The 23,521-nt window shown below is 44.5% G+C and overlaps 1 long non-coding RNA gene across 1 annotated transcript; it reads left to right on the top strand.

The window, feature by feature from the left end:
- Positions 1 to 1,023: 1,023 nt before the first annotated feature.
- Positions 1,024 to 22,424, top strand: LOC311235140. The gene is made up of 3 exons (XR_014620133.1): positions 1,024 to 1,567; positions 21,417 to 21,657; positions 22,170 to 22,424. It is a non-coding gene; the product is annotated as an uncharacterized lncRNA (long non-coding RNA).
- Positions 22,425 to 23,521: the final 1,097 nt, after the last annotated feature.

Consider the following 23,521-nt stretch of genomic DNA (forward strand, 5'->3'; position numbering starts at 1 on the left):
ATGTTCAAAACACGACAAGACCGTTTGCATCACTTCCCATGGTTCTCGGCACTTATTCTACCGGTAGTGCGGTAGTTGTTGCCACGGTCGGTATTGGGTCTTTGGGTGAATACTTCATTGGCGGGGAAGAAGAACACTGATAGCGGGGTGTGGACCGCCCCGCGAGCCCCAGACCACTGCCCCGCGAGCCCCAGAGGCTCCCCAGAGTCTGGGGCTCGCGGGACGGTGGTCTAGGGCTCGCGGGGCGGTGGTCTGGGGCTCGCGGGACGGTCCACACCACACCCCGCTATCAGTGTTCTTCTTCCCCGCCAATGAAGTATTCACCCAAAGACCCAATACCGACCGTGGCAACAACTACCATTACCGGTAGAATAAGTTAGTAGAGGCAGGACTAGCGAGTAGGCTGCAGGCTGTTAGTAAAGTTGGGCGTGCAGAACTGGCGTAGATAAGGGGGGCGTAATACCGTAGGTCAGTGGCCAATCAGAGCGCAAAACTCGAACGTGGAAGCAGGAGTTGTTTGGGCTTCGAATAGACGCAGCAGGGGCGCGTAATTTTTTCCCGTAGCCGCATTTTGCGGAGACTCTCTCTGATTGGCCACTGACATGTGCGCCCAATCGCGTGACGAGCTGTGTCTTTGCCCATTTCCGGGTCTAACAGCCTGCAAACTACCTAACGCCTAGTTTATCACTGGTTAAGCTTAGGCGACTCTTTCGAAGTTGGTTAAGGTTAGAGTTTGGAATCAGGGCTGGGGTTCTATCGCCCTGCTCTAAGACAAACTCTAACCTTAACCAACTTCGAAAGAGTGCCTAAGCTTAACCAGTGTAGAAACAGGCGTCACACGATTGGGCGCACATGTCACATGAAATGGCCAATCAGAGAGCGTCTCCGCAAAATGCGGCTACGGAAAAAAATAACGCAGCAGGCATAGCGCTCTGATGACGTGTCACACATGCGACGGAGCGTTCGGTTGCCTTGAATGGTGACCAAGTGTAAACACAACCTTACGACGATAACTTCTGTGGATGTAGCGGGGACGGCATGAGATTCCTAGTTTTTTAATGACTGAGATGCATAGTGGACTGGAGTACAGGAATTATTGAGTGCCAGCAGTTGCGAGGTGGAATATTGCCTGCACATGCTGTCGGTGAGGAGATTGTGAACCTGTTAGCCGGGCTAGCTCAGCTACCAGTTTCCTGTTGACTGGATGGCTGAAAGTTTAGCGGTCCCGGTTTCAGCAGCAGATGATACGGAGGTTTAGCGGTCCCAGGCAACGAGGCCTAACCGCGCCAGGAAAATCTGGGAAGCTGTCCGAGTGTACCTCAGCAGCAGATGATCAGGGTAGGTGTGGAGGACTAGAACAGCGGCTCAGCTGGAAGGAGAAGCGGTCCCAGGCAACAAGGCCTAACCGCACCGGGGATAGGTGAGGGCTTCCCGGGTAGATGTATCACAACAGCGCTGGACGGAGGTGGAAGCGTCCAGATCGAGGACTACTGATCTGAGCGGGGAGACTGATCCACAGCTAGTCGGTGTTGGAGACGAGCTAGTCGGTGTTGGAGACGGACGGCAGGTAGGAATGACATCCGTAAATATTTGCGTCCCAGTTCGTGCTAAGATGCACAATAGTCCACTTTTACAGACAGTTGTAGTCTGTGTTGTTGTGCAAGCCTAATATATATTTTTTTTTAAAACAATATTTTTATTGTATTTTTTCAAACGCATCAAACAAGAATACAAGACAAAAAAAACATTACAACCCCCTCCATTCCCTAAATATAATTTAAACTGACACTCACATAAACAGTCAACAAAAAAGTACAGTAGAATTTATTATAAGAAATAATATAAAAATATTACAATAGATACACGATATATATTTTGATATTTCCTCTAAAGCTTGATTTAACCCTTTGATGGATACAGTCACGCCAATATGATGATTATATAAACCTCTTGTCAAGCCTCCCCCACCCCCCCTACCCCCCCTTTTCTTTCTAATGGAACTGGTGTCGTGGATCACTCCCCTATGAGCGTTTCCAGGGTTAGCGGCTAACGTTAGTTAGCTTAGCTTAGTTGACAGCTAACTTAAGGCGTGTTCGAGATTGATTTCGGCTCGCCTCGAAAATAGACGAGAGTAGCCGAGTGCAGCCGGGGGAGGAGTCAGAACGTCGGACACTTCAGATTTCACAACAGCCTGCTCGCCTAGTCTCGCATGGCAGATACGCGTTCACGTCACCACACACATCACATACACACCTGTCCAGCTCATTATAATGCGATGGCCGTGTGCAAAATTAGATCAGATTCAAATGTACAGCACACCATATACTGCTATAGTGGAATATACTATTCATATACCATAATGTATACCATCCTGTTGCACGCTCCTGGCCACCGCAGCGCGCACAGCACACACACACAACACACTGCTGAATAATTCTGTTTGCATCAATATATATATTATATATACTGTATATTGAGGCAAAACAGACGACAAGTATGCGTGTGTGGGATACAGTACTATCAGCTCAGCTGCTTTAATGAACTATAGATTTATATGGAATTCGTTAATCTATCTAGCGATTGGGTTAACTGAGAGCCAGATTGCTTAGATGAGTACTGAACATAGAGCGGTAATGGTCAGATTGCTCATTGAGTCATGACTATAAATGCAAAATGTAATTGTCGTATTTATTATCATTATAATTATTTAATTCCGATGATAGTCTGTAGAATCGACTTGAAGAAGCAATCACCATTTGTTCAGGGGGGTTGATATATTGTTATTTTGATATAAACTCCATTGCAGAGATGGTTATGGTCTTCCCCCCAGGTCAAGAGTCTGGGTGTCGTCCTCGACAGCACCCTATCATTCCATTCCCACATCAATAACATCATCCGATCTGCCTACTTCCACCTTCGCAACATCAACCGCCTCTGCCCTTCACTCACCCCCAACAGCACCGCAATCCTGGTCCACTCCCTCGTCACTTCCCGCTTAGATTACTGCAACTCCCTTCTCTTTGGTCTCCCCCACAAACTCCTCCATAAGCTCCAACTGGTCCAGAACGCTGCTGCCCGGATAATCACCAGAACCCCTGTCATCAGTCACATCACCCCCGTCCTACGCCAACTACACTGGCTTCCCATTAAACATCGCATAGACTACAAGATCCTCCTCCATACATTCAAGGCCATTCACAACCTCGCCCCTCCATACCTGTCCGACCTCCTTCACATCAGCATTCCCACCTGGTCTCTCAGGTCTGCCTCCTCCATCAACCTGACCGTCCCCCCAGCCCGTCTGTCCACCATGGGGTCAAGAGCCTTCAGCTGCTCTGCCCCCCGCCTCTGGAACTCCCTCCCCCCCGACATCAGGAACATTGACTCCATCATTCCATTTAAAACCCACCTCAAAACCCACCTGTTTAGGCAGGCGTATGTCTGATTTTATTTTCAAGTTCAAGTTTCTTTAATAGTTGTCATACAGAAGTACAGAATACTTTTATACAAAATGCTTCTTACTGTTGCGCTCCAGAGACTGTGCAAGACAAGATAAGTATGAAATAAAATAACATAGTAAAATTAGAAGTAAAAAAAATGAGGTCACAGTGTTCAGTTTAGACATATGTACAATGTTCGATGCAGAATAGACGTAGTTACCATACAATATACAATACTGTGCAGTGTACTAATATACAATACTATATAGTGCAAGGCAGAAATGGAGAAATGGGACAAGGTGCAATTTAGGTACAATTTGTCTGATTATATATATTTATTTTATATTTTAATGGATTGTGATTGAGAATTTAATTTTTTTTAAATTGTTGTACGGCGACCTTGAGTGCCTTGAAAGGCGCCTTATAAATAGAATGCATTATTATTATTATTATTATTATTATTATTATTATTATTATTATTATTATTATTATTATTATTATTATTATTATTATTATTAAGACAGCATTCATTACTCTGATAAAAAATAATTTGGTGTCTGACAGCTTGAAGTTCATCATGATGATATGATGATAACGCATAACGTTATTTGAGGAAGCTCTTGGTACCCAAACTCCTGTATCCAATATTAATAAATATATCTGATAGACGCGGGTAGACGGGACCCGTACTGTAATAAAGTTTTCAATCAATCAAACGTCTCATAACTCCCTGGCTGTCACGTGGCTGGTGACTGACAACTTTTCTGAGCCAATAGGCGCTTTGCGCGACCATAGCAAGTCGTTTCCCATCATGTATTTGCGTGGAGCAGCCGGGTGAGAGGTACTCAATAAATCTAGGTCTTCTAAAATCTATTGCTATTGGTAAGACTAGAATAAGTTACATTAATTTAATGTTACTGTCTCAGAAAACTCTCATAGCGCTAGGGCTGGGCCTGGGCGATATAACGATAACGATAAATATCGCGATATATTTTAATAATCGATATCGAATATCGGAAAAAAAAATCGGGTTTCTTTAATTTTTCTTTTATAATAAAAAAAAAAAATGTGTGACCTGCAACAGGGCAGTTTTAAAACCAGAGACAATGGACAGACTTGTCTTTCTTGCCTGCAACTTAAAGTAATGGCTTTGCTTGTCCAAATGACAATACTGACCAAATTGAGATTTATTTTTCTCTTGTCAATTTATTTTGTTTGCTTTCTAATTTAAAATACAGTTTGAAACCGTCTGTACACAGTAGGCTATGTGTGCTAGCAGAGCTAGACTCCAGTCACGAGTCACGGTGCACATGTGCGGTGGTTTGTCCACCAAAAAAGATCGAAAATAAACTAGCAGAGCCAGAACTGTTCAACTCCCCTGGAGCCACAGCCAGCAGTGAAGCCGGTTTACTTTAGCTTTTAAACCAGCTGCAGCCTGAGAACTGGAGTGTGAGGGGATGTAACACTAAAGATGGCGGCAACGACAAAGAATTGCTGCAAAATAAACATACATCTGTTTTAAAAATAAAAAAATCTGTTAATTTTTTTTTATACTTATAACAATTTCGATAATTATCGATATAGAGAAATATGATAACATTATCATATCGTTATCGCGATATGAATTTTTGCCATATCGCCCAGCCCTACATAGCGCAATGGCGGACTTTCCGGAAGTAAAAAAGCACATGAAAGCTTCCGATTGGTAATTTCCTTTCTTTCCCTTGAAACCAGTCAAGTCAAGTCAAGAGTTTTAATTGTCACGGCATACAGGTATACAATGAAATGCGGGTGGTCTTGCCCGCAACGATGTGCAATACAGTGGTACATATAATAGAATCAAAAAGAAAAAACAACATTGTGCAGTAAACAGGTAACGGGTAACATGGAGTGACATCTCGGTATCTGTACATAGTTATTTACAGAGCATATGGGACATGCTAGTTAGCTTTGGTAGTGCAATACACTGTTCCTGTTATTCTAATTTAAAGTGTCCTTTCCTTTGGCCATAAGTGTGCGTGTGTGCGACATGAGTGTGTGCCCGCTCATGTTAAAGTGTTAAGTGGCTGCTCGTGTGTGAGCGTGCACAGTGTGCGTGTCGTGTAGGGATGGGAATCGAAAACCGGTTCCCAATTGGCCGATGCCTGGAACCGTGTGGCTCCTGTGACTTTCGATTCCCTTATCGCTGCCTACAGTTGCGCAATAACGTTACGTTAGCATGTAGCCATGGCAGACTCTATTTGATTCCTTAAGGGCTCGAAATTGCCTGGGTTTTGGTAATATGCTCCCGAAATGCTCCCGCTGTTTGGCTACTTCTATGTGCAGTGAAAACTACTTGAATGCTTTAGAACCCAGCCATTGATTTAGATCAGGGTGAGCTAAAATTAGCCGCGGAGCTAACGTGAGCTAACGCTATTTAATCAAGCTCACAAAGAGAGATAAACAGCTGACAGCGGATAGTAGAGGTACAAATACAATAAAACAGCAGGTGGGGGCTGTTGTGTAAACCTTGTACTCTTTAGTTCACATATAATGAGAGACGTGGGTGCTTGTTTACATGTCTGTAAGCCAGGAAGTACAGTGGTGCAACATACAAATGTGTCCGTGTAGCAACACAAGCCAATACATAAAGGACAGGGGCCCGGGGAGGGAGCTCTCTCTCTCTCTCTCTCTCTGTGTGTGTGTGTGTGTGTGTGTGTGTGAGAGAGAGTGTGAGTGAGAGACAGAAGTCAGAGGAATAACAACCTGTTATTCAATAGATTAAATTAGTTTAAGAATAAAAAAATAAATACATTTTAAGAGAATCTCAAATACATTATTTTATTTAAGTGTAGGCTATAGTTAATGTTTAATTTTTTTACAGTTTTTGTATTTTTCTGACATGGGGGCTCAACAATAAATGACAATCAGAAATGTCAAGTTGCATGTTGTTATTCTAACCAGCTTAGACCCCGACGCTCTGCATCTTCTGGCCGCCTCAGACCTACTCCTATCCGAGCTCCGGGAGGGTCATCAAAGAGAAGTCGCCTATTCTCAGTCCTTGCCCCACAATGGTGGAATGAACTACCCACCCCAGTTAGGACAGCCGAATCACGTCCAATCTTTCGCCGTCGACTAAAGACGCACTTCTTCAACCATTATCTGAATAAAAAAAAATATATCTAACCCTAACTAACCGTACTGTCATGCACTTGTCCTAATAAACTAACCTACACTGTAGCACTCAACACTTTGATGAACATTGTTGCTCAGCTGATAGAGTTGTGCCCTTCCTGATGGCTTGTCGTACAGAACTTGTAAGTCGCTTTGGATAAAAGCGTCAGCTAAATGACTAAATGTAGTTCTGTTGCATTTCCAATTTATTTATTTAAATTATAAATTGATCAGGTATCGATAAGGGAATCGATAAAGAATCGAATCGATAAGCAGAATCGATAATGGAATCGTATCGATAAAATCCTATCAATTCCCATCCCTAGTGTCGTGTGTGTGTTCATGTGTGCTTGTGTGTGGATAGTTCAATGTTCTGAGCACTCAATGTTCATTGTTCATGGCTCTGATGGCCTGGGGGAAGAAGCTGAGCCTAAGCCGCTCTGTCCTAGTAGCTGGGGTTCGCAGGCGTCTGCCTGACCTCAGCAGCTGAAACAGGCTGTTATTGGGGTGGTGAGGGTCTTTCATTATCCTGCAGGCTCTGGATTTGCACCTCTTGTTGTATAGGACCTGCAGGGGGGGTAGTGCAATACCCGTGGTACGCTCGGCTGAGGGCACCACTCTCTGTAGGGCCTTCTTGTCCTGTGCCGTGCTGTTTCCATACCAGGCAGTGATGTTTCCGGTCAGGATGCTCTCTACAGCTCCTGAGTAGAAGGACTGGAGTATCTTCCCCGATACTCTGAACTTCCTTAACTGTCTCAGGTGGTAGAGGCGCTGTTTCGCCTTCTTTACTACTGTGTCTGTGTGTTGACCATGTCAGGTCCTCTGAGATGTGGACCCCCAGGTACTTAAAGCTGCTCACCCTGTCCACGGTAGCCCCGTTAATCATCAGTGGTGTGTGCGTCTCCTGCTGTCCTCTCCTATAATCCACGATCAGCTCCTTGGTTTTACCAATGTTCAGGAGCAGGCTGTTGTCCTGGCACCAGCGTTCCAGTACCTCAACCTCCTCCCGGTAGGCCTTCTCGTCGTTGTCCGAGATCAGCCCCACCACCACCGTGTCGTCTGCGAACTTCACTATGGAGTTGGAGCTGAACTTGGCCACACAGTCGTGTGTGTAGAGTGAGTACAGCAGGGGGCTCAGAACACAGCCCTGGGGGGACCCGATGCTCAGGGTGATGGTGTTGGAGGTCTGACCCCCCCACCCTGACTGCCTGGGGTCTTTCGCTCAGAAAGTCCAGTACCCAGGCGCTCAGGGCGGAGCTCAGACCTAGCTCGATCAGCTTGTCCACCAGTCTGGTGGGGACTATGGTGTTGAACGCTGAGCTGTAGTCAATGAACAACAGTCTCACATAGCCCCCCTTCTGACGGTCAAGGTGCGAGAGGGTGCTGTGCTGTAAAAAATAACATTGTAACTATATACAGTCCAATCCTTCACCTTTTTATGTCTATTTTATAACATTCAGCTCAGCTCCAGTTAGAGCTGTCCCAAGCCTGTTTTTGGGATTCGAACATTCGCCAGGGTTTTTCGAACGGATATTCAAACCATCGTTTTTAATCATGCAAACAATTTGCTCCTAAATAGGGAGGTGTAGTCTGACGTCACTTTGGACTGCCTGCGAGGTCCACCCATATAGGGATTTATCTTTGGGAAAATGGATCGGCTATTGTAACAATTCTACCTCATGAACATTTGGAAAGCTTTCCATTTTTGCACAAAATGAGTTCCCCCTTTTTTTTTTTTTTTTTACTTAATTTTTTAGCGTTTATCGCTTTTCTGGTCAAGTATGACCGACAGATACAGGGTGAAACGGGATATAGATCAGGGGAAGACATTCTGGCAAATGACGGCGGGTCCGGGAATCGAACTCGGAGTCCACCAGATCCGTGACGCAGCACGGTTTTCCCCGACGCAGAAATAGCGCCGAGATATGTGGTGAGCTACTGGAGCTCCCCTATGAGTTCCCTTTCTATCACTAACATTATTTGTTAAGCATTTTTGGTTGACATCATCATCATCAAACCTTTATTTGAATAAGCAGGTTAATTAAGAACAAGTTCTTATTTTCAATAACGGCCTATTTGGGGGTAAAAAGCCCCCTAGGGGATGGGGGATAAAATAAAATAAATAAAAATAAAACACAAAGGAACATTATTAAAAAGGCAGGACATACATACAGAGCAACAACTGAACTGAACTGAACAACAACTGGCGGACAACAGAACAATAGTGGCAGCATGGTGTTAGCTAGGGATGCCCCGATCACGTTTTTTGCCACCGATACCGATCACCGATCGTCGTGAGCCATATCGGCCGATACCGATCCGATACCGATCGTTTTTGATTAAAAAAATTTAAAATTATTTTATATAATTTTTTTCTTTTTTTATAAACTTGTACTTGTATTATCTGTGAGACATCGCCACCACGCAACAAGCTCCACTGTCTGTGTGTACTCTAGTAGCCTCCAGCTACGGCCAGGATTCTCCGGAGCTGCAGCTGGACCTATGACTCGAGTAGCCTCGAGCTACGGCCAGGATTCTCCTGCGCTGCAGCTGGACCTATTTGTATAACGTTAATGTGCTCATCAAGCCCTCAGCTCGAATACGCGTCGAATCAGTGTTATAAGACATTGATATCAGGAGCTATTTGTAGCTACTGCTAGCCGGATATATAACGTTGATACAGCGCCTCAGTGAATTATTTAGTTCAATGGGACATTTCGTTTTGAACAGTGAACTAACTTGCGCTAACGTGAGCTAACAGAGTATCATACACGTCTCTACTAGACTATTGCTGGAGCATTTGTTGATATCAGGAGCTATCGGTAGCTGGCCGGCTAGATACCGTTCGGTTAGACAATGCCTCATCATGTATTAAACTAAAAGTGAATAGTTGACTGGGTCATTTTGTAACGGTAGCACTAGCAGCTAACGTTAGCTCAGGGAGACGCCGTTCTCCCATCCCATTAGGCTAGACCCGTGTTTACATGCGTGCGGGAGGGGCTGGAGGGAGAAGCAGACGCCGCAGCGAGTGAGATCGGTTTTGACGATCGGCGAAAATAAAGCATTATCACTGATCACCGATCGCATATTTATACTGATTATCGGCCGATAACGATCGGTGGCCGATCGATCGGGGCATCCCTAGTGTTAGCACATGGAGAAACATCTACATGAGTGCTCTAGGGACTTTGTTTAAGTTTCCTTAAACAATCTAATTGAAATAAACGTTTCCATATTTAAGGTTTTTTGTAGTGTGTTCCAGCTATCAGCTGCTGCGTACTGAAATGAGGAACGGCCTTGTGAGGAGTTGGCATGGGGAGCGTTTACCAGGATATGTGTGGCTGACCGGGTGTGGTAATTCGGGAGTGGACGAGGGTGGACTAGGCGAGTAAGGTAAAGGGGATTACGGCCTAGAAGTGTTTTATATACAAAGGCCAGCCAGTGGATGTTGCGTCTAATCTCCAGGGAGGGCCAGTTTACTAGGGAGTATAGCTCGCAGTGGTGGGTAGGGCTGGGCGATATGGCCTAAATATGATATCACGATATTTTCTGACCTTTCGGCGATACACGATACACATCACAATGTTTTTCTTTTTTCCCCCAAACAATTCATTATGAGGCTTACCAAGAATGTATTTGAGTTTGCAAGCTAACATTAAAGACAAAATAAAATACCCATGCATTTAGCATTTTTATATATTAGATTTAGATTATTGGATTAGATTATATATTGCATATATTTAGCAATGAGATATTATATGATTTAGATATGAAATATGATTAATTGAAAATGGGGGACCCTGATGTAAACAAGACGAAAGTCTTTCTCTGGTCTGCATCCCCTTAACAATTGTATGTATTGAGCTGTACTGTACCCATTCTGCAATATGTTAATACAAGTTTTAAATCAATCAATCAATCAATCAATAGCATTTTAGCATTTTTATGAAACTACTGTATATTTGTATGTCTCTAAATGTTTTGATGAATTGAAAATGGAGGACCCTTATGTAAAAAAGCCGAAAGTCTTTTTCTGGTCTTCATCCTCCAGTCAGTCCACTGTTGTTGTATTGAGCTGTACTGTATTGTACCCATTCTGCAATCGTTAATAACGTTTTCATTCATTCAATCGTTCAGCCGGCAACAGAATAATTTTGATTGACAGTCGAGTCTGCCAATTACGTCACACCGCGTGCACCCGCCCTGCTGTTCTTAGCACCAATCGGCAAGCGCTATGCGTTTTTTACTTTCCGCTCTGTCCGCCATTGATTTTGACGAGAGCTCAGCTCAACGACAACAACAACAGCTCCCCGCGGCTGACGAGTGATTACCAGCGCACCGCAGCATGACTTAAACGAGGCATAATTATTTTACTGCAACGGATGTTATAATAAAAGCCTTTCCATACATCTGTCTGATTGAAAACTTTATTAACAGACCGCAGAATGGGCACGCACAACTCAGCACGGGCTGAGATATGAACAGTAATGTTTGCTATCTATAGTATGTCGTCATCGGACATTGCTATGTTTGGGTATACGCTGATGTTATTGAACGTGTAACTATATAACGTTAATGCCACAAAACGAATGCCTTTGTTAATAATAAGTAGTAACTTTGATGCAGTAGTGTGTGTGTGGGGGCGGCGTTGTTCAAACGTTTGAACGGGTGTGGACCAGATTGACGCGGCACAATCCTCTTGGGCAAAACATCACGATATCCACGATACCTTAAAAAAGTGTATCGTTAATGAACTACCCGATATTTATATAATATCGTCATATCGCCCAGCCCTAGTGGTGGGTCCTGTAGGGGGCATTGGTAGCGAAGCGAATGGCGGAGTGATATAGGATATCTAAGCGTTCTAGATCACCTTTACGGGCCAAGGGGTAGATTACATCGCTAAAATCAAATAGCGGCAGGACAGTCATCTGGACTAGGGTGAGTTTAGCAGATCTAGTGAAGGAGCAACGGTTCCTATACAGAAAGCTAAGCCTTGCTTTGACTTTGGCCTGCAGTTTAGTTAGGTGTTCAGAGAAGGAGAGTTTGGTGTCGATTCACACTCCCAGGTATTTAAGAGGTGACCAGTTCAAGCTTTTTGCCATCGGCGGCTACAATGGTGCCAGTCTGGGAGGTACCCTTGTGGCCAGGGGGCGAAATTAAAGCCCACCACCCGCCATTTGCGGGCAGTTTTTATGTTTGGCGCCTCCCACTGAGAGGTCTGCCCGCCGTGTGGCGGGCAATCAAATAGTCATGTAAAAACCGAAAATCATGATCCAATTCTGAGCGGAGTTCTCACTCGCTGTCTCAGCACAGACATGCAGCGCACCGCGCACTGCTCCTCCTACCCCTCCCGCACCTGTTTCTGTATGCTGCATGTAAACAGAGGACAGTCACCGTGACGTTAGTCTAGTCAGAGGGACCTCCGTGAGCTAATGTTAGCTACTGTTACAAAATGACCCAGTCAACTATTCACTTTTAGTTTAATACATGAGGCATTGTGTAACGTTATCCAGCCGGCTAGCTACTGATAGCTCCCGACATCAACAACTGCTCCAGCAAGTGTCCAGTGCATAATACCTCCGTTGGCTAGGTAGCTCATGTTAGCCCCCGTTAGCTCACTAGTCACTACGAAATGTCCCAGTAAACTAAATAGTTCAGAGGCGTTGTCCCAACGCCATCCAGCAGTAGCTACAGATAGCTCCTGACATCAATGTCCTACAACATGCGTATTCGATCCCCTGGCTTACATCGCATGAGGGCTGCTGAATAGGGTCCAGCTGGAGTGCAGGAGAATCCTTTCATGCTGAATGTAGAGTTTAGGTCCAGCTGCAGCGCCGGAGAATCCTTGCTGGAGCTGGAGGCCACTCGAGTATACACACAGACAGTGGAGCTGTTTGCAGACAGCGAGGTGGCGATGTCTCGCAGATAATACAACTACAAGTATGATTAATATATATATTTTATAAAAAAAAAATTATATAAAATAATTAATAATTTTTTTAATCAAAAAAAAGTTGGCAGGTAAGAAATATGCCTGGCGGGTAGATTCTTCCCATCTACCCGCCACTGGCCGGTGAGTCAAAAAGTTAATTTCGCCCCCTGCTTGTGGCCGAACCACATAACTTTGGTCTTGCTGGTGTTTAGGACCAGGCAAAGGGCGGAGAAACCAGCTTGGATTTTTAGAAAGCTCTCCTGGAGAGCCTGGACAGCATCCGGGGAGGGACCAGAGGTGTACAGGACTGTGTCATCAGCATAGAGGTGAATTAGGGAGTTTCCAGCGAACTGGCCTATGTTGTTTATATAGATGGAGAAGAGGATTGGAGCTAGTAAGGAGCCTTGGGGGACCCCCTTAGAGATGGATAGGGACTGGGTTAATAGGTTGTCGGTTTTTATTGAGTGCGATCAGAGAGGTAGTTCTCGAACCATGCTACACTGTGATGATTAGTGACACCAATGTCTCTCAGCCGCTCCAAAAGCTGTTCATGATCCACAGTGTCAAAGGCCTTGGCCAGATCTATAAAGACAGCAGCACAGTAGAGTTTGGAGTCAAGGGCATTGAGGACATCATTGAGGACTTTCATCATAGCAGTCTCACATCCATGCCCTGAGCGGAAGCCAGATTGGTTTTCCGAAAGTATGTTGTAGGTTTCTAGAAAGCTTGTGAGTTGTTTGCAAACTAGAAATAAAATTCAGCGTTTTTTTTTTTTTTTTTTTTACAATTAATTGCGAATATTTTCATGTTGAGCTATAGATTGTGGATGAATACGCACATAAAGGTACACCATGCAAATGTTGATGCTTTATTTGTTTTAAACGAGACAATTTAGAAATGGGCAATGGGCAAATGCATTGTGTTTTCAAGATGGTGGACCGGCCGGAAACAGCAATCATGTATGTAACCACTACACCTCCCTATACTAATAGTCTTTCGGGTATTTTATTTTGAAAAATGGCCACTTCCGTCCACGCCTCAATCCAGCGTACTGACGAGTCTTGACCATCAAAGTTTACGCACAACATAGCGCACATTGCTGCGGTTGAGTAGTAGACGTACATACTGGTCACGGGAGGCTTGAATAACGTTTGAATGATAATCCATTTTGTGAATACATTTGTTGAAACAGCTTTGTTGGCCGACGGCTCCTGCTATCTTAACGTTAGCTAAAGCTAAAGGGCTGCGTTCTAACGTTACATAGCTTAATTAACGTGTATAACATACCTGTGTAACGTTAAGCAGTTTGTGTTCCGCTGTGAAAGCATCACTGCATACACTTTATTTAATCCAAACGTCCATTCGGAAACGTTGTATTATGAAACCAGTATGAGACGACGTGCTTATACAGCGTTTCAATTCGGAAAGTTGATGCTTGCATGTCATTCAGCCAAGACGAGTTTCAGGGTGATGATCAGGGCTGGTCTTTGCATTTTGCACGTGTTATAGCCAATCAAAGGCAGAATTTTTTTGAAATTACCAAAAACGTCTGTTTTTCAAAACGGTATAAAACGAAAATGTACCGATGAAAAAACAATCCGTTTCGTACATGTTGACTGCAAGCAAGTCATTGATAAGCGACGGGCGCAGGGTTCGAAATTAAGGGGGGCTTGGGGCAAAATGCCCTAAAAATTTACCAAATACCCTCGAAAATCAGTTAAGGGGGGCAAGAAATGCCCCCGACACTTTGAACAGATGCCGAGGCAGAGAAGGCTGACAAGATTGGCAGACGTCATGAAAGGTGCAGGGGCACACTCACAGGTAGACAGGGCCAAACCCGGCCTACCCCGAGAGTTGACTCCGCTACCAACACACCAGGGAACCAACCACCCCCTTGGTTCTAACATGAGGCGGTTGTTCCTATAACCCCCCCTATACAGCAGTACAAGTGTTTCAGTTTTCAAGAAGGGGTTAACCCAGGCCAACGGGTTGACGAAAACAAATTCGAACCCGAGCCCGGCGGACCGGGACGTACACAGGGATGCCAGAGGAGTTCTACAAGAACCACCTCAACAGCCCCCTCGCAGCCCCGCCAAGCAGGAGAAGAGAGGGGCGAAAAAGAATGGAGAAGGACCAGGCTCCTTCAGCACGGCGCAAGGTACAACACAACATGGACCAAGCAGAAACACGCCCAGTGACGTACTCTATGGCGGGGGGAATTCCGTGGCCCACCGCCCAATATGGCGTGGGACCAGGAAACTCATGTTTGAGGGGAGGGGGGGGGGGGCCCAGGGGAAAACCGGGGGAAAATACCACCCCTCACCACCTTACCCCTGATACGACTCGTTTGAACAGCCCTGTTAATATGTGAAACTCGCCACCTGTTTATTGTCATCACAAGCTGAGAGAGATTTCAAGTTTCTTTAATAGTTGTCATACAGAAGTACAGAATACTTTTATACAAAATGCTTCTTACTGTTTCGCTCCAGAGACTGTGTTAGACAAGATAAGTATGAAATAAAATAGTATAGCATGTAAAAATAGAGGTCACAGTGTTCAGTATAGACATATGTACAATGTTCGATGCAGAATAGAAGTAACTGAGTTACCATACAATATACAATATACTATGCAATGTACTAATATACAATACTATATAGTGCAGAGCAGAAATGGGATGAGGACAATTTAGGTACAATTTACAGTAAGGTGTACGAGTTGCAGTGCAAATCCTTTACCAATAAATATAAAGTGTAAAGTGTGTTTAGGTGTTCTAAAGTGTGTAAAGTGGGTGCTGCAGTGAGTTGTTTGTTTAAAGTGAGTGTGTGCGTGTGGATGTGTGTGCTGTGTGCATTTGATGGTTGTTGCATAGTGTTTATTGTTCGTTGAGCAGCCTGATGGCCTGGGGATAGAAGCTTCTTCTGAGTCTTTCTGTGCTCGCCTTAAGACTCCGGTATCGCTTGCCTGACCGCAGCAGTTCAAAGAGGCAGTTGGCTGGAGTCCTTGATGATTCTCTTAGCCTTCCCCCTGCACTGCTTGTTGTAAATGTTCTGGAGGGTGGGAAGCCCCCCTCCAATTGTGCGTTCGGCTGAACGTGTCACTCTTTGTAGTCTGCTACGGTCTTGTGCAGTGCTATTCCCAAACCAGGAGGTGATGTTGCCAGTCAGGATGCTCTTGATTGTACATGAGTAGAAGTTCCTAAGGATCTTCTGACTGACTTGGAACTTCCTTAGGCGCCTGAGGAAGTAGAGGCGTTGTCGTGCCTTCTTCACAACACTGTCAATGTGTGTGGTCCATGTCAAGTCCTCGGATATGTGGGCTCCGAGGTACTTGAAACTGTTCACTCTCTCTCTCTCAACCGGTGCCCCGTCGATGCTGAGGGGGCTGTAGTCCTTGACTTGGCTGTAGTCCTTGATCGAGGGACTCGCCCCTCGATCACATGCCACTAGGCATAGCTTTGCAGGGATTTTAACCCAGCCAGTTGTGAGCTCAGCTACGTTGCCTAACGTTACATGAACACACAACCTCTCATCATACAACAAAACCAGTCCATTTTTACACACGTAAAAAACAACGCCGTGTTCTAGGTAGAGAGAAAGCTATACCAGCGATCAAGACAATTCACACACAACACATGTCGCATCCCCAAATGTAGTGAAGCAACATACGTTTTGGAAAAAACATCGTTATTACAAAACATTCGGAAAGGGGAAGGAAGGAAGAGGGGGGAAGTGTCCAATGGACCCTTACCTGCACCAATGAATGCAGGCTGAGAGGACCGCAACAGGCTGGTCTCCTTACGTTGGCGAAGGCCCTCGCTGGCGGGGCAAAATAAGCTCTTCAAGGCCGGAGCGAGGCTCTGGCGAAACGCCCCCCCCCCCCCCCCCTCCAACAGCCGATCATGGTGCAGGGCCGACTACATCTTCTGTCAAAGATGATGTCGTAGTCAGAGTGCTATGGCCTGCTGTTCTCACGGCTAATGTTCAACGGTGTAGCACAAGCTAACGGCTAACTCCAGGCTAACTGGTAGCATCAGGCTAACGTTCCCAGCCGAGCGAGCGTACAGAGCTAGCGTCGTAGCTAACAGGTAGCTCAACCCAGCTAGAACGCAAGCTAAACGGCTACCACCGAAACTGCACAACGTGAGAACATAATATAGGCCAACACTTCAGACAGCCGCTGTCTGTCCCTCTCCTCATCCGAAGAGAGAAGAGGAAAAGAAGTCAACACAGTCTTCAGAACAGTGATTATCAGACACAGCGGTGCCGGCACAATTCCCTCATGGGCTGCAGCCGACTTGAGCGTGGAGACATTCCTATAACGAAACACCAAACCCACCTCCCTCGCGCTGGGTAACTTTCATCTTGAAAGGCGGGGGCCTCGCACGGTGACAGAGTATCCGTTTGTCCAGAGATCCGGGGGATTGAACCGCAGATTCGGATACGGTCCCAGGCAATAGAGCTCCCGATGAGGAGCTCATGTAGCGTGGGCGTCAAACCAGAACCCTCTCCACGCCGCTAAGAGGCAGCAAAAAAGGGTACCAGCCTGGAGCCGGCTTTCGTAAGTCGTGTAGCCATTCCCCCCATAGCAACACAACTGGCGCTCGCATATCAACCATCACCCACCCGGAGAGGCAGCTAGCCCTCACACAGCTGAGCGCCTCTCAAGCAAAGTCCAACTGCAGAGCGGAGGTAATACCTGTCCAACTGCAGAGCTGGAGGAATGCCGGTGGGGATTAGGCCAGCGACTCGAGCCCCTAATACGAAAATGCCGGTGATCATCATCTTCTAGACACCCCGGTGGCGAAAACATTATCGCTGTATTTCCTCGAAAATAGTGAGAGAGAAAATATAATGTCAACGCAGCTCCTTCATCGTAGCTCCTCTTCAACATTTCACTAATCTCAAAGTTGTGTATAAAGACACTCGCCGTGGTGAAAACAAGGAAGGAGCTGTTAGTATGGCCACACCCCTGCTTATGTAGAGGAGCGGATGGGGGTGTGGCCAGGCGGATGGGTGTGTAAAGGTGCATGTGAAAATGTATTCAGTGCTAGTACTGATATGGAAGTGGATTCCAGTATGACGCAGAGCGGAGCTACACGACTTATAACTAGTATTTGAATGGAGTATGAACTAGTGGAGATTGATCGCCACTAGGGCTGAGCCCAAACGTTCGAACGTTCGAACCTTCTTTCGTTACGTTGGTTGGCATTCGAATTCTAAATCAACGTTCAAATTTATAATTTTTAATAATAAAAACTCTGTTTTTTCTTTTTTTTATAAATCTGTTTAAACCAATGGGGTTTTTCTTCACAGTTGCAGATAAAGATTAGGCTACACTAATATTATAGTATTAAAAGAAACTGATGAGTTATATTCATTAAAGAAAGTTGATTTAATTGATTTAGTTGGGCTGGGGCTTCTCCCTGGGCTGGGTCTGGGGCTGGAAAGTTGATTTAATAAAAAGAAAAAAGACTCATTTGATCAGATTAATCACTTTATTCAAATTGAGGATTTAGTTCGAGGATATTTAAAAAAAACTATATACATTTTTCTTTGGAATTTTATTTAAAAAAAATTTAAACAAAGGTTCGAATGTTCGTTCGAAAAACCCTGACGAAGTTCGAATCCCAAAAACAGGCTTCGGGGACAGCCTTAATCGCCACCATAAACGTCTGAATGCCTGATAGTAGTGATGCACGATAATATCGACCGCCGATATGGCTGTTTTTTTTCACATCGGTATATCGGTCTGATATGGGCCAAAAAAATATTTTCTTTTATTTTTTAAATCTTTTAATAAAATTTTTTTTACATGATTTGGCCTTAACTCTTTGGATGCCGCGCTTCCCTGTCTCAAAACGTGGTTGGATGCCAGCCTTAACACTTTCAGTGCCGGCCATTAACGTTGATTAATGTCCTTGAGTGCCATCATCCACTTCAATGATAGCGTTAAAAACGCATAATCTATGTTTTAAATTATGGCTATGTGTCTAATCTGCCCGTCGCTTATCAATGACTTGTTTGCAGTCAACATTGTCGAAACGGATTGTTTTTTAATCTGTTCATATCCTTTTTATAGCATTTCGAAAAGCTATCGTTTTCTCGAAAATTTGCGGAAAATAAAAAGATTACGTCATAAACGGCATTTATTGGAATATTCTCGAATACACTAGACACGTTGTCATTTGTCGGCCTATTTATGAATCGTTTTCAAATAAACGCTAGATTATCGATAGTATATGTGTACTTATGCACACTATAGAAGCCAGCTGAGAAATCGATTCTCTTATTTCCTCAACAGCACACACACACATATCAGCGTTTCCGTTAGCCGGTAATTACCGGTATTTGACCGGCAAAATCTGTTGAAGTCCGACATATTTCATCTCTCCGGTCTTAATGTCCGGTGAAAATAATTCCCTGAGTCTAAGCACAATTTGATTATTTGAATTGTATTAAAATAGGCTAAAATTAAATAGCCTATGCGATGAACGAAACTATCATTACATTTGTTTCCTCGTTGCTTCTAATAATGACAACGACGTTGTCACCGAGAGCTTAGTGCTGGGTGTGCGAACTTTTGTGAAGCTGCAGAGCCATAGCACCAGCAGCCCAATGCAGTATTCCAGCAGTACTCTAATTCAGCCATTTTCAGCCAATGTTGGGTGGGGGGCGCTGCTGTGCGGTTCCCAGAAAAGAGCCAATAACAGCTGGATCAGCTGCTCTGCAGCGCCATACTCTTTGCAAATAAGTCGCTGCGAGGTGGAGAGAGTCGTCACGCAAACCACGATAATGTTGCCGTCTCTCTGCTTTCTCAGTTCTTCGCTTGATATAATTAATACAAATGTCCAATATAACGGAATTCGTTAGCTCATAAAAATGTGATTATAACAGACTGCTGTTTAGTGTCGGACCGACTGCCCACATACGCGGTCTATTTTATTTCAAGTCAGCAGCAGCACGGAGTATCGAGGGACTTATTTTATTTGGAATATATTAATGACTGTATACGCAAAAGTAGCCTAGTTTTAAGTAATACTATTATAAATCTACATGCCTTGAGGATGACATTCTTTATATAGCCTGTCTATCAATTGTTTTAAAGCTCAATAAACTATGACCGGAATTAATCTCATTTGTCCGGTAGATTGAAATCTTGCCGGTCACGGAGACCGGCAACAATTTTTTCTAACGGAAACCCTGACACATATACACATACGGGACACGCTGTTATCTCAGTGAAGACGGCTCTGATGATCCTAAAACTGGTAACATAGACTCCTTACCTTAGATCAGATGTTCTCCAAAAAGATTATTTAAATTCCTGATCGCCATTCCAAATATCGATTGCGTTTATTGATTGATTATATGTAAATATATATTCCAGGCTGCTTTCCATCTCGCGATCACTTCCCTCGTCATCAGATCCCTCGCCAGCATAGTGGAGCCAGTAGGCTCCCCCCCCACAGATCCACCAGTCTAGATAGATAGAAACTTTATTGCCATTTCAACACTGTTGATTGGGATTTGTCTTGGTGCCACATGCAGTACAGACAATGTTAAAAACATACAATATAAAAACACAAGAATACAATCCCCACAATAAAAAGTTTTACACAAACAATTAAAAAGAAAATGCTACAGTACCTAAAATAAATAAATTGCTCAGTGTTCCAGTTTTAAAGTGCATATTGCCTTAAAGTGCATGTTGGCTGGTGCTAGCCCTTGTTGTGCAAAGTGCCTGTACATTTGTACTTGAGTTCAGGTGACGGACAGCCTCGGGATATGTACTGTTTTTAAAACGGGATGTCCTGCACCTGAGACTTTGGAGTCTTCTGCCAGAGGGAAGGGGGTTAAAGAGGTTGTAAGCAGGGTGAGAAGGGTCCCTGATCACCTTTTCCCCTTTCCGCCGGATTTGTGTGGCAAATGGAGGCCACAGAGGGGAGCTCACAGCTGATGATTTTTGACGCTGTGCATACAGTTTGTTCTAAATGTCCCCTATCATGGACGGTGGTGTTTCCGTACCACACAGTCATTGAGAAGGTAAGGACACTCTCCACAGTGGCTCTATAAAAACTGAGCATCGCCTCCCTGGACACACCAAACTTTTTAAGCTGGCACAGGGAGTGGAGCCTCTGGTGGGCTTTGCTAATTATGAGGCTGGTGTTAACTTCCCATTTTAAATTATCACATATGGTGATGCCGAGGAATTTGAAACTGTCTACCCTCTCCACCTGCTGGCCGTTTATGTACAGAGGAGGGTGGACTGCCTCCCCGCGCCGGAAGTCAACTATAATTTCCATTGTCTTAGGGCCCGCGTCCACCTAGCGCATATTTAGGACCGCACGCGTCTGTTTTCAATGTATTACAATGGGGAGGGAGGAAGTGCGCTGCCGTCGGCGTCTTTTCTCAGCGTTTTTGTGCGGACGAAAGTTGAAACTTTCTGAACTTTCAGAGCGCTGCGCTGAGCGCATATTCAAACAACCAATCACAGCCAGTCATCTACCACTCTGCTTGACAACGGAGCTGCCACAGCTGTGGCGCCGTGGCGCCAACTGTAGCTCGCGTGACACCGGCGGGGGGAGCTCACTTCAACCCGACCATCAATATGGAGGAGATGTTAATCTTGGCTGTCTCCACCTACCCAGTGCTCTACGACATGTCCGATAGACATTATCACAATAAAGATAGGAAAGCCCGTTTGTGGGACCAGATTGGCAAGACCATGAATGTTGCTGGTGAGTTTTTTTTTTTTTATATCATCCACTGTATACAAAACTATATCTGACGTCGTTATATTGTTAGCATATAATTAGCTAGCTATGTCAATCTGATACCTATGTCATTATTTAATAATAATAATAATTGTCTGCTATCTGATTATAGGTGATCGTTGCCAATCGAAAAGTACCTGAGGGACAAGTATAGGAGGGATAGAAGGGCTGAGAAAGAGAAGAAGAGTGGAGCAGAAGCTGGAGATAAAAAAAGATGGAAGTATATGAGCATCTTGAGTTTCTTAGAGCCACATCTGCAAGACCGTGAGACCAGCAGCAACTTCAAGGAGATGGAGAGCCAGCAGAGTGTAGACTCTTTGTTTGCCTCCATGTCTCCATCACATATGTCACAGGTAATAATTTACTTTAGGGCCTGATCACTTCAGTGCAAGCAGGGAGTAGGAGATGAAGGTTGCTGTGGAATATTCCAATGAGCCAAACAGTGAAGCTGTAGGAATTCAGATCGAGTCAATTTGTATAAAAATATAGAACATAGTTTATTTCTGTTTCCATGCCCACAGAAAAGTGCTCAGTTCATCATCAGAGACACACCAGCGTCTGACCAGAATGTCATATCTCCTCAACCTTGGCTGTATATATATATATATTAACTAGTCAAAAGCTGTACAGAGATTTAACACGGATGGACATAGATAACATTTCCAGTCACAAGGTTTTTATTGTTAAACATTCTCAGAATGTGTGCGAGATACCACTGATGTAATCAGGTTTGTTTACATAAATGGCAAACTATATATATATATATATATAGCTTTGGCATTTTGTGGAAAACTGGAAAAAGTGGAAACTTAAATTATTCTAGTCATTTATCTCAAACTGAAATATTCTTTCGTCTGTCACCCAGATGACCCAAGGTATGAGCAGTGAGGAGGAGGAGGAGGAGGGCCCTGGTCCATCAACAGCACTGCCCCGCTATGCACCACCAGCGGAGATAGCTCCTCCACTACCACCACCTGCTGCTGCACAGAGGGATGTCCCCGGCACCCCCATCGTCCGTCGGGGACATAACGTCTCTGCACCACCAGCGGAGATGGCTCCTCCACCACCACCACCGCCACCTGCTGCTGCACAGAGGGATGTCCCTGGCACCCCCATCGTCCGTCGGGGACATAACGTCTCTGCACCAGCACCACCACCTGCTGCTGCACAGAGGGGACATAACCGCAGGGCTCCTCCTCCACCACCACCACCCGCGGCCCCCCTGACTACTTACCAAGAGGAGCTGATGGGGGTAATAAGAAATGTCCCAAAAACGGTCAGCAGCAATGAAATTTTTTTACTGAGCCTGCTGCCAGCGCTGGACTCACTTAACAGTGAAAAGAATTCACTAGTCAAAATGAAATTCCAGCAGATTTTGCACGAGGCTCAGTTTTCAGTAGAGTTGTAGGGTTTCTTTGTTTTATTTTCCATCAGTTCAATTGTTTTTATGTTTAATTTTTTTAATGATTTAATTTAACACTGTGGGTGCCATGGGTTAAATTCATTATCAACCGTAGGTTGCCGGCTCTATTTGTCTATGGAGAAAGTCCCCTTCTTTGCAGGGCTATAACTTTTTAAATTCTATTGCTACATTGCCATTATTAGGGCCCATTCAAAGTCCTATATGTATTGTTCATTGTGTAGCAACGTTAAACTTTTTCATTCACATATTCATAGTAAAGTATGGTCTAATGTATAAGTATGTTTTCATCTCTTTCTGCAGCTTTCTCCAGAACGTGATCTATAGCCCCAAATGCATTATATTGATGATGCAATACAGTTTTATGGCAATCAGCGCGATATAAAAAATTCCAACTAGACGTACTTCTAGAAGTTACTACACGTCATCTGATGTTGACCGGATGGGCTAGGGGGCGTTTATAATTCCTGGCAGTTAAAGTGTTAATTGTAATCAGTTCAATTGTTTTTATGTTTAATTTTTTTAATGATTTAATTTAATGTGCCTTGTGTGTTAATGTGCCTTACCTGTGCCTTTGATCTGTAAATAAAATAAATATGCACTGTTCTAATAATCAATTCAATGTCTACAAGGACAATCTTGTTAGTTTGAGCATCATGGGAACAACTCTCTCAACACAAAGTGGGTGGCTCTGAAAAGAGCCTTTGGGTGGCTCTGAAAAGAGCCTTTGGGTGAATACGGAGGTAGGAGTAGGAGGTCCTCAGATGATCTCATTCTGCCATGGCACCTGTCCCGCT

Source organism: Notolepis coatsorum (assembly GCF_963971535.1).
Source record: "Notolepis coatsorum genome assembly, chromosome: 10".
In the NCBI taxonomy this organism is placed as follows: Eukaryota; Metazoa; Chordata; class Actinopteri; order Aulopiformes; family Paralepididae; genus Notolepis; species Notolepis coatsorum.